Source organism: Pleurodeles waltl, chromosome 3_1 (assembly GCF_031143425.1).
Source record: "Pleurodeles waltl isolate 20211129_DDA chromosome 3_1, aPleWal1.hap1.20221129, whole genome shotgun sequence".
Classification (NCBI taxonomy): domain Eukaryota; kingdom Metazoa; phylum Chordata; class Amphibia; order Caudata; family Salamandridae; genus Pleurodeles; species Pleurodeles waltl.
In genome coordinates this window covers 1,962,299,331-1,962,312,025 of record NC_090440.1, presented here as the reverse complement: position 1 = coordinate 1,962,312,025, position 12,695 = coordinate 1,962,299,331, and positions in this window count along the sequence as shown.

The following is a 12,695-nucleotide window of genomic DNA, read 5'->3' as shown; positions in this document are numbered from 1 at the left end:
ATTTTTAATTATTTGCCAGCATCCTTGCACAAATCATCTAAGCATCTTGTGTAACTTTATCACCCCTTGACAACTACCATTATGGTAGAGATCTTCCTCTTTAATTCCTGGTTCACCCTCATAATTCAGTGTTCTCTTCTGTGAGATTTTCACATTTGTTAGAACTTTGGACATTTTGACCCTCCTGCATCTCAGGTGATAGTTAGTTTGGTAGTTTCCTAAGGTTTCCTCAAATGTAATTTTGTATTTCTTGTACTTGCAGCCTTGAGAAAGCCCCAGGTACCTATACCACTTAGGGGGAAAAACATGTGTCGGTTGTTGTTTTTCAAGTGCTTTGTAATAAACGGTCATTGGACTCAGTGATATGGCTCAGCTTACTGATTGAATAACATTTTTGAATGGGAAAGCTTGAAGTCTCACATTGGATTTATGGTGGGCCCACCAATCTTCTTCGCAGCTAAACTAATGTTATAGTTAGGTCTGATAAATAGATCTTTTTTTGTTTAAAGAAAGAATGTAGAAATTCACTGAAAAAAATAAAAGTTAAAGTAATGTTATAGTTAGGTGAATTTGTCAGTGATAACATTAAGGTTTTGAACAAAAAAGACACAGAAATTCACCAGTTATAGTTAGCACAGCTAACTATAACTTTCAACCCTGCCATGCACTGGTTATGTCCTCACATATTACATTACTCATGACATGTTCTAGGACATCATTTTTTACATCGCTGATGACATCATCCAATGAGTGTGTTTGACTTTACAGTGTACTATGTGGCTGGTAACTACCATAGTACTTCTCTACCTAATTTTGTACAGCCTGTGTCTGGTGAATGAGTGTAAGTGTTTACAAAATGCATGTTCTCCTAAAACATCATAGTTGGGTAGAGGTATTGAATATGCTATAAACCTTTGTACTGATGATTAACCCTGTGTGCATGTGACAGTTGACGACTTGCGTTCAGCATGTTCCACACAAGTTTTTTGGTTCTGCAGAAAACGTTTGCAACAGGGGAAAGATTTTATGTACTACATACTAAGGCCCATATTTATACTTTTTTTTTAAAGATATATTTATTGAGTTTTCAGAATAGGGATGGAAACAACCATCAACATGGATCAACATCGATGACGATCAATATGTATATGGCAATAACATTTCTTTAGTTGATTATCATGATATCTGACACAACAACCTATATAGGCCGGATTAAGCACCTGTTCATTAGCGGATAAACCTGAATCTTGTGCATTGGTTCATATTTGTTTCCTTGTCACTCTAATGTGTGTCATCCTATTCTTTCTGGTATATATGCATGTTGATATCTCCCACTAATGGCAGGAGATTAGGGGATACAACAGGGGATTAGAAACAACTGTATTAGTTTCTGGCTCGGTGGGGTATGGGGAGGCGAGAGTTCTCTGTCCCAGGCAGGAGGCTTGTGCTGCAGCAGAAGCTTTGTAGATGTGGTCAGGGGGGTGCAGCGAGCGTCCCCACCTTGTGTCAAGTCAGGGGACCGCCACCCGCGGGGGCCATGGGAAGACACATGTCTCAGACTGCAATGTATAGAGAAAGAGTCTGATCGAGACCGTTATTGGGGTGTCACCAGTGGTGAGGGCGATAAAGACGCCGCCGAAGTTGGAGGCATGCCGCGAGCTCTGGCAGCAGTGGCTGCCCGTGAAGCTTTTATGCCCAATAAATTGAGTATGTAAGCGTCCCATATTGTGGACACCCCATTCCCGCCCGGGGGATCATAATCGCGTGCCATTGCATTACTTTTTGCGATGGTCCATCTCAAGGTTGCCTGCAGCCAATCGTCAATACTGGGTGGTTGTGTTGCCTTCCACGACATGGCAGCAAGTGTCTTAAACAGTATTAATGCGAGATCTACAAATTTTAAATAGTGTTTTGTTGTCTTAGTTCTCTTCGCCTAGCCCAGAAGACAGAGCAAATGGTCCAACGGCAGCGGCATATATATAATCCCCGATATATATACAGTAAGACTCGGGCCCATACGGGGCACAACACCAGATATTCCCAGATCATGTGTAAAAAGGTAGCATCATCATGCCCACACCTAGGGCAGTGGGATGAGGAGCCCGGAAATAATCTATGTAAACGATGCGAAGTTAAGTAAGTTTAGTGTAAATAATTGAATTGTGTGTATTGCAGTCTACTGTTGCGTGAGATATACTTCACCCATTCTAAAGCCATCACCCACTGCTCTTCAGTAAAGGTAACGCCCAAACAGTCCTCCCATCTGGTCTTACTTCGTGGGTGCTGGATGGTCTGGGGCTCTCGCAGAGCTAAATAAAGAGCTGAGATTGCTTTGCGGGTCTGCCCTGTGATAGTATACAATGTAGTCTGCTTTACGTAGGGGGTTCTGCCTGTCCCAGATGCCATAGCCCGCCCATCACCATGCTCACCCCGTTACGGGCAAGAAATTGTCCCGGGTCCAGGTTGTGTGCTCCCATAAGTTCCTGAAAGGATAACACCAATCTATCGCTGTTCAGATCCCCCAAACAGCGCACCCCACCAGCCTCCCAGGGAACAAAATTGTACCAACGCCAAAGGCGATACAATAAAGTTATTTCTCATAAAGGGAGTCATGGGGAGTAGGGCATCACCCTCTTCCGAGGTTGGATATAGCGCTTCCATACCAACCGTGCCGTTCGCATGAGTAGGCCGGTGTCAGAATGTCGTGATCCAGCATCCAGCGGGCATTTAAGCACTCCTCTCTCGCCTAGCGCGGCCCACACTATATCCCCTTCCAACGTCTGGTCGCCAGCTATCTAGCACATAGGCCACTGTAGCTGCACCACTGCAAAATAGCGCTCCTTGTCAGGGACATCATACCCCCCTCCTGCACCGGATCCTGGAGCGCATTCAGGGATACCCTTTTCCAACCTTGACCCCCTATGAGCGCTGTTGATAAGCGTCTCAAGGTTTGAAAGAAGGATTGCAGCGACATGACCGGAAATGCCACAAAAATGTATAAAAGTTTGGGCTGTACCAGCCTCTTAGCTATAGACGCTCGTCCCATGGGAGAGAGGGGAAGCCGTGTCCAAAAGGGGAGGGAGCTGCGCAGCGACGTCAAGGCCCTGCCATGGTTGCCCTCAAGTAGATCAGCCTTAGTATGATATATATGCATCCCCAGGTACTTAATAACCCCTTGTGACATTGGAAGCCGTCCGTCACCCAAGTGGACAGATTGAGAGTCATCAGTAGCTCTCAGTGGGAAAACACAGGATTTCCCCCAGTTTACCCGTAGGCCGGATGCTTCAGCAAACCGGTCCAGCAGTTCAAACAAATCTGAGAGTGAGCCCTCTGCATCTCTCAAGTAAATCAGAACATCTTACGCATACATTGAAGTAATGTGCCACTGATGTTTCACCTGGATTCCCTAGTCAATTCCCTAGTCAACTCCCCTGTTTCGGAGACTTATTGCCAGGGGTTCCATTACCAGGGCAAATAGCACCGGCGAGAGGGAACAGCCCTGGCGCGTGCCCCATTGTATTGGAAAAGAGCGCGTTATCTGGGCACCTGTGCGCACCCATGCGCGTGGGGCATTGTTTAACAGTGTCACCCATCACAAGAAGTATGGACCCATTCCAAATTGCCGGAGGACCTGCGTTAGAAATGACCAACCCAGGGTATCAAGCGCCTTTTCAAAGTCTAAGTCTGGATGGTCCATCTCCCCTGACACTGCATCCAAGATACGGCACAATCATCTAATGTTTTGGTATGTGCCCCTGTGCGGGACAAGGCCACATTGGTCAGGGTGGATCAGTTGATGAGTTAACGGCATCAATCTATTTGCTAGGATTTTACTTAGGATTTTGTAGTCAATGTTTAGCATTGACAGGGGGCGGTATAAGTTTGTGCTAAGGGGATACCTGCCCGGTTTAGGTAGTACTACGTGTGCTTCACGCAGCGAGTCTGGCAATTCCCCTAGTCGGTGGTCAACCTCATACATGTCTAGAAGTCACGGTTTAAGGATATCTCCAAAAGTGGCATATAATTCCACTGGGAACCCGTCTTTACCTGGTGTCTTCACCCTGATCATTTGCTGGATGGCTAGCTCAATTTCATCTATGGTAATGGGTTTACCCAACTCATCACCCTGGGACTGCGTTAGATGAGGTAAGGTGAGATCCTGCAAAAACTTCTGGGCATGATTTGGGGAAGAGCCAGCAGGTGAGGAGTAGAGTTGCTCATAATAAAGGGCAAAGGTTTAATTGATCGCTTCCTGCGAGTGCACTACCTGGCCTCTGCAGTCCCGAATTGCTCCCAGGATAGTATAAGGTGTTTCAGAAAGCAGCAGCCATGCCAAAATGCGTCCGGGTTTATCACCTTCCCTGTGTTGTTGAGTTAGATACGACTTATAGTCGATATTGCGAAGGCGCTTTAGTTCCTCACGGTATAGGCCCCACCGAGCTGCCAGGAGAGAGCGCACCGAGGGGGAGTGGACCGCTTCCATTTCTAGCTTCAGAATGCTATCCTCTAAGTCTGTTACAGTACGTAGGAGGGATGCCCTAACACCCCAGGAAGTTGCCATACAATGGCCTCTCAACACCACTTTCATGGCATCCCACTACACTCTTAGGTCATCCAGAGAGCCTGAATTAATAGTGAAGTATTCTGAGATGTGGTTCTTAATCTTTTCCCTATATGTAGTGTCCCGCAGGGCCTCAACTCTCATTCTCCACATGGGTATGAGCGGTTTGGCATTCCCCCACTGAATTTTAAGTCTGAGGGGGTTGTGGTCTGACAATGTCCTGCCCAAATACTCAGAGTCATGCTTCATAGGCCAGCCATCTGAATTACAAAAGGAATAGTCTAATCGGGTATGGATCTGATGCCCAGGAGCATAGTAAGAGTATTCCCTGTCGCTGAGATGATGCATACGCCAGACATCATGGAGACCCACAGAGGAAGACCACTGCCGGAAGTGTCGGGTTATCTGTACACCTGGTGTGTTAGGAAGGGGAGGAATTGACCGATCCAGATCAGTGTCATGTATACAATTGAAGTCCCCTCCCCATAGTCCTGGTGCCTCAGGATGCTGTAATAGGGCAGGGGAGAGCATGCTTAGGAAAATACCCTGCGCAGTATTGGGAGCATAGATTGACGCAAGCATGAGAGAACGCCTTTCTAGTGTGCCCTCCAGAAGGACATAACGGCCCTCCATGTCGATATGTGTCATCTGCTGAACAAAGGGCACACCTGGGGCTATCGAAATAAGTGCTCCTCTAGCATATGCAGAGTGTCCTGTGCCAAATAGCTACCCTCTGCACCTACAACCTAGTTTAAGGAGTTTGCTGTGTGCCAGATGCGTTTCTTGTAAGCACGCACAATGTACCTGCCTACGCCTAAGATATGCGTGTACCCTGTGCCGCTTAGCTGGGGTCCCCATTTTGCGTACATTCCATGTTAAGGCAGTGTAATCAGCTCCCATGACAACAATGCATCATTTCCAGCACCTTCTCTCCCCCCAATTCCTTCCCCCTGTCCCAGGTGCTGCCAACCTCCCCACCGAATCAGACATATTCAAACTATAAAAAACGTTTTGAACAACTCCCCGATCCCAGGCGTGCGTCACAACAAGCAGCAAGCCAAAACTTCCCCAACTGTGCTTCCCGTGTAGAAAGGTAATCATCGAACACTGTTAGTCCATGTGGGGGGCAGCGGACCACACACTAATCCAGACCTCGTTGATGCAACAGAGGCCGTACCATCAAAAGAGTACCGCTGAAACGGGCCCCCATATGAATAGTATCGAGTCAGCCGGTGCCCATACGCAGAAACACAGGCATTCAGCATGTGGGCTATCGCAACACAGGCACCTCAGTAGTAGGGTGGGCTTGGGGCAAAACATGGGTCATTGTTCCCATCACTATAGGTCATCAACTGTACGGGGAGTTAGCACCTGCCCATCCCCATCGGAGGTCTCTGAGGAAGCCGGGGTGGCCACCACGGAGTCTGGGTCTCCTGCTGGTCGGTCGTACAGGACATGGAAAGGATTAAGTGACAGCTGAAATGCCTCGAGGACCGTCTCCCCTCTTTCTTTAGCCACCTGTGCTCGGGAGGGTTTGAGTCTGGATGGTCTGCGGGGCACCGTTTAGCCTGAGGAGTCAGCCATGTCATTTTGTCTCTTTCCTTCTCTGGAGAGCCTGCCAATCCCTTGGCATGTAGCCATGTCCATACATCCTCAGGAGCAGAGAACAGCCGAGTAGCCTCGCCATCCACTATTCTCATTCTGGCTGGGAACATGCGTGCATATTTGAGGTTCAGATCCCTTAGGCGCTGCCTCACCCTACCATATGAGCTACGTTGTCTTTGTACCTCTGCCGTGAAGTCCAGATAGGCTGTTATCTCTGTGTTCTCATGTCACCATGGACCGGTTGTTCGGGACAGTTGGAGAATCTGATCACGATCTCTGAAGTTGAGTAGGCGAGCTATGATGGGCCTTGGTGGGGAACCGGGCTTATGGGCCTCCCAGGTATCCTGTGAGCCCTTTCCACTGAAAAGAACCGGGAGGGGGTTCCTCCCAGCACATTGTCAATCAGCCATTGCTCCACAAACAGCTCCACACTGGGGCCCTCATTTCGTTCAGGAAAGCCCAAGAGTCTAATATTATTATGACTAGATCTCCCTTCAGCGTCCTCCGCTCGTTTATGCAAAGTGACGGCCTATTCCTGAAGCCTCTGCATTTGAGTTTGGAGTTCCATGACTGTGGGCCGAAGAGAGGTAAGCGCAGACTCTGTCTCCGCAACCCTTTCCGCCAAGTTGCGGTGGTCCACTCTGAGCAGGTTCAGATCCATGGAAATTGCATCAATCCCGGACTCCAAGGAGGTCTTAGTATCGAGGATGGCTTGAAGTACCTTATCAGATTGTGCAGAATGCGACTTCAGAGTAGATTTAAGCTGCTTAAAGGCCACTGTGGTAGGTTCTGGGATGCTCATAGTGTCAGGACCCTGGGAGGGGGTTTTACTACCCCTGGGCTTTCCCATCATGGCGGCGTTGCGGGCACGCCTCCCTTATAGCAGTCGATCTTGACTGGTAAATAATCAAGATCTAGCAAGTGGAATTGGTGTCCCCCGTATGTTCTGCACATTGTCGCCACCTTCCGAAATGGATGTCACCCGGTCACCGCCAGCCCCCTCAGCACCACTTGTCTCCCGGTGGGTCGGGGGCACCACGGAATCGAGATGAACCGGGGCAAACGAGGTGCCCAACTTCAGCCAGGGGGTGTCCGCCACTCCTGCAGCCCAGCGTAGGCAGGGGGGACACTTCTTGCAGGCCCTCCTTGCACAGCAATAAGTCTAAGGGGGTCATTCTGACCTCGGCGGTAAAAGGCCCTTACCGCCGGTCAGAAGTCCGCCATTCTACTGCCGCGGCCGCGGTAAACCGCCACGGTCATTCTGACCACCAACTGTGAAATCGCCAAAAACCCGACATCCGCGGAAGGCCGCCTCATCAGCGGGCAGCGATAAACTGGAGATGACCAAACCTCCACCGCCACGCCAACACAAACACGCCCATGCCATTACGACCCACGAATCCACGCGGCGGTCTTTCAACCGCGGTATTCCATTGGCGGTACACACCGCTGCGGTCAAAATACACACACAGCTCCAAAACACAGCCACATTGGACAATTTGAAATACACACACCTGATACACATACACACAACACTCCCACACACCCAATTAACTATAAAACACACACCCACTTCACCCACAAACCCCTACAACCACAAATATCTGAGAGAAGGCGCAATACACTGAGAGAGAGCACAGGGAACGCAAAGCACAACACACACAGGAACACAACATCATCACCCACACCACATCTACGCACACATAACCACACATCACCACGCACATCACCACAAACACCACCCCACACCTCATCCACACCACCCCATGGCACCCCAAAGACACCCCAGGTTCTCGGTCCAAGAACTCAGGGTCATGGTGGAGGAAATAATTAGGGTAGAGCCCCAGCTCTTTGGCACACAGGTGCAGCACACCACTATAGCAAGGAAGGCTGAGCTATGGCAAAGGATCGTAGACAGGGTCAACGCTGTGGGACAGCATCCCAGAAATCGGGAAGATATCCGAAAGCGATGGAACGACCTACGGGGGAAGGTGCGCTCGATGGTGTCGCGACACAACATCGCTGTGCAGAAGACTGGCGGCGGACCACCACCCACTCCACCCCAATTCACAGCATGGGAGCAAGAGGTAGTAAACATCCTGCATCCTGATGGCCTCGCTGGAGTAGGCGGAGGAATGGACTCTGGTAAGTCGAATCTCAACTACTTCACCCCCCCCAACCACCAGCATGCCAACCCACACCCCCACCCTCACCCCCAATCTCAACCCCCCAGCACACATCCTCCCTGCCAATGTCTCACCAGCACAACCCACCCTAAACAACACCAACCCCTGAATGCCAACACAAACCATAGACAGCCATCACCAAAGCATGACCATTGCACATACCCATACACCCCCCCCCCAACCACCCTCACAACACCTCCCACAAGGGAATGCCAGCACTGGGGGACAAGGGCACTCAAAATGCACGCCATGGCACACACAAAAACAATAACCACACTATTTTACCCCTGCAGGGCCCGAACGCCAACACACCGCCACGGAGGGTCCAGATTTGTCCATCCCACCCCCAGAACAGGCCCCCAGTGAGGACAGCAGCTCTGTCGACCTAGAACCTGATGACCAGCCCGGACCATCGAGGACCTCTGGACAGTCGGTTCCCCACACACAGACACAGGCCACAGCAGACCCAACCCCCTCTGGGAACACCAGCACAGCTCCCACCCAGCGGGCCCCTGCCTCCGTCTCCAGGACGCGTCAATCAGCGGTGTGTCCACCACTACAGGGCACCCAGGCGGACCCAACACCCCAACAACAACAGGGACCTGGGGGCAGTGGTAGTGGGCACACCGTCCAGGGGACAGAGGCACGGGGAAACAGGGCAACTGGGAGGGCTGCTGTGCGACAGGGGGGGGAGGACAGGCCCAGGGAACCCACTCTCCAAGAGGCCCTCACCACCATGATGGGAGCATACCATCACTCCCAGGAGACGATGGCGACGGTACTGGCCAGGTTCACCGAGATCCAGGCACAGCAGGAGGAACGCTACATGGGGTTCAGCAATGAACTCAGGAACATCGGTACCGCTATGGGGACCATAGTCCAGGCCCTCAACCGGATAGAAACCACATTGCGGGACCATGTGGCACCACAAAGGGCCCCTGCCACTAGCCAGGACCAGGAACAGCCTACCACCTCCGCCGGCGCTAGTGGACAGGAGGCCCCACCACAACGACAGGCCACCAGAACCCCACCTCCTGCTGAAGAACAACCACCCCGCAAGAGGAACCTGAGATCTCACAGGAAGACAGAGTAGGATGCCAAGACACCCGCCAGCATAAGATACCCCCTGATGCCATCCCACTGTCCCACATTGTCACCCTGTCCAACCTTGAACTGCCCCTGCTCCATCCTTCCACAGGCATATGGACAATGCACCTGTGAAACTGAGAACTGGACTCTGCCATGGACATAACTCCACCCTCACCCATCACCGTTTTAATATCATGTACCAATATCTAGCACTAAAAATAAATCACTCATTGCACTGAAATCATTCAGGAGTCAGCCTGTATTATTTACAAATGTATAACACATTACTGATCAATAATGTTCAGTTAATTTTGTGATGACAACATACCAATGTCAATAAGCATTAGTCCATGGGCTAACCAAGCAGAAGTCACGCAGTGGGTCATACAGCACTGAAAAGGGAAGGGAAAATCAAACATCAGTTTAAAAGAACTGGGGGGAAATACACAAAGTAAAGATGCAGGAGGCTTTCAGGAAATGTTAAATGGCGTGGGTGATTCTTACCTGTGTGCTACTGAAAATACTGTTGGATAACTGTGTCCCTGTTGTCTGTGTCGTCCCCGTCGTCTTCCTCCTCTTCACTCTCCACAGGCTCCACAGCTGCTACAACACCACCATCTGGACCATCCTCCTGCAGGAAAGGCACCTGACGTCGCAATGCCAGATTGTGAAGCATACAGCAGGCCACGATGATCTGGCACACCTTCTTTGGTGAGTACATCAGGGATCCACCTGTCATATGCAGGCACCTAAACCTGGCCTTCAGGAGACCAAAGGTTCTTTCTATGATCCTCCTAGTTCGCCCATGGGCCTCATTGTACCGTTCCTCTGCCCTGGTACGGGGATTCCTCACTGGGGTCAATAGCCAAGGCAGGTTGGGGTAACCAGAGTCACCTATTAGCCACACACGTTGTCTCTGTAGCTGTTCCATCACATAAGGGATGCTGCTATTACGCATAACATACGCGTCATGCACTGACCCAGGGAACTTGGCATTTACATGGGAGATGTACTGGTCTGCCAAACAGACCACCTGCACATTCATAGAATGGTAATTTTTCCTGTTTCTGTACACCTGCTCATCCTCTTTTGGGGGGACTAAAGCCACATGGGTCCCATCAATGGCACCAATGATGTTGGGGATATGTCCAAGGGCATAGAAATCACCCTTCACAGTGGCCAAATCCTCCTCCTCAGGGAATACAATGTAGCTCCGCATGTGTTTCAGCAGGGCAGACAACACTCTTGACAAAACCTTAGAAAACATAGGCTGAGACATCCCAGATGACATGGCCACTGTTGTTTGGAATGATCAACTTGCAAGGAAATGGAGTACTGACAGAACCTGCACCAAAGGGGGAATCCCTGTGGGTTGGCGGATGGGGGACATCAGGGCTGGCTCCAGCTGGGCACACAGTTCATGTATAGTGGCTCGGTCAAGTCGGTATCGTAGTATAATATGGCGTTCTTCCATTGTCGACAGGTCCACCAGGGGTCGGTACACGCGAGGATTCATCCTTCTCCTCGCAAGTCCCAGCGGACGGTGCCTAGGAAGGACAACATGGAGTATGGAGTCAAGCAAATCACAGGTACGTTCACCACAGCTTGCATAGCACACAGTTATCTATGTATTGAAAGGCGTGTATGTGTGGCAATGCAAGGCCTAGGCCTGTGTGACGCAGTTGAAATTAAGCCATGTGGGCCCTTGAAATGGCAGCTGCCTGACCTGTGAAGTGGGACAATGGGATGTGAGGTCAATGCGCTGGCGTGGCACACCGTGGCGGTAGGCGGTCGAAGACCGCTGTACGAAGCCGCATTGGTTAACATTGAACCCTATGGGTTGCAAGAGCCAATGAGGATATGCACTGGCGGGCGCGGTACGCATCGCCGCGGTACGCACCGCCGCGGGCGTGACCGCCATTTTCTACATGATTAATCACTCGAGACCTGATCTTCCACAGGAGAGGACCTATACTGCAAGTGCTGCTGTGACCTCGGTCTGGAAGTGACAATGGCTGCTGCGACTGGGGAAAGGGCCCCTGCCTTCACGTCTGAAGAGTTGGAGAAACTTGTGGATGGGGTCCTCCCCCAGTATGCGTTACTCTACGGTCCTCCAGACCAACAGGTAAGTACACTGGGTGCACATTGAATAGGCTATGCCTGTGTGGAGTGGGGTGGATGTAAGTTGGTGGGGTGGGGAGCGAATGAGGAGTGCAACGCACGACAGATGAGAGCATGTGCCACATGGCCAAGTTGGGGAGGGGGGGGGCATTCACACCTAACATGCAGAAAAATGATGGAATTTCATTTCCCACCCTGTACATGTCAACTAGGTCAGCGCCCATCAGAAAGTCGACATTTGGCGTGCCATCGCCAAGGATGTCCGGGCCCTGGGGGTCCACATCAGACGGGGCACCCACTGCCGCAAGAGGTGGGAGGACATCTGCCGTGGAACCAGGAAGACCGCCGAGTCACTGCTGGGGATGGCCTCCCAACCTAGGAGGGGTGCCAGTCGTACCCTGACCCCCCTGATGTCCCGGATCCTGGCGGTGTCCTACCCCGATATGGATGGGCGCTTGAGGACATCACAGCAGACACAAGGGGGTGAGTATCAGCACATTCTGCTATCTTTATGCGCAGTGGAGGCGTCTGGGTGGGGGAGGAGGGTTGTGGGTGACATTAGGCCAGGGCGCTTTCTGTAGTGTAGCCCTCTCCTTTAGGCATGGCCCTGTGCCCCCGCCTCCCACCTCTGTAGGGTGCCAAGTACAGCTATCCATGGTCCTGAATCATCCATGTGCACGTTTGTTGTCCCTAGACCTGTTGGCCTAGTCAGAAGTACTGAGTAGTGTACCCCGATTGCGCGGCTTAGTGCATGAGGCTCCTGTGTCTGTCCTCTCCGCCAACGGTGTTGACAATGCATGCACTCAACCTGTTTTTATTTCTCCCCCCACCCTTTTTCTTTATCTTCTTGTGCATGTGTGCATTAGCATCATCAGGCGGAGGAGAATTGGCATCGGAGCACGAGGGAGCTGCAAGTCACAAGGCCCCGGTGGGCCGTGGTACAGACACCGAGGGCACCAGTGATCCGGAGGGCGAGGGGAGCACCACAACGGGGACCGGTGGTGACACCAGCGACACCGACACGTCCTCGGATGGGAGCTCCCTAGCGGTGGCGGCAACATCCGGGCCCCCCGCCTCTACAGGTACAGCCGCCACCCAGCGCACCAGCCCCGCCCTCCCAGCAGCCCCTCAGC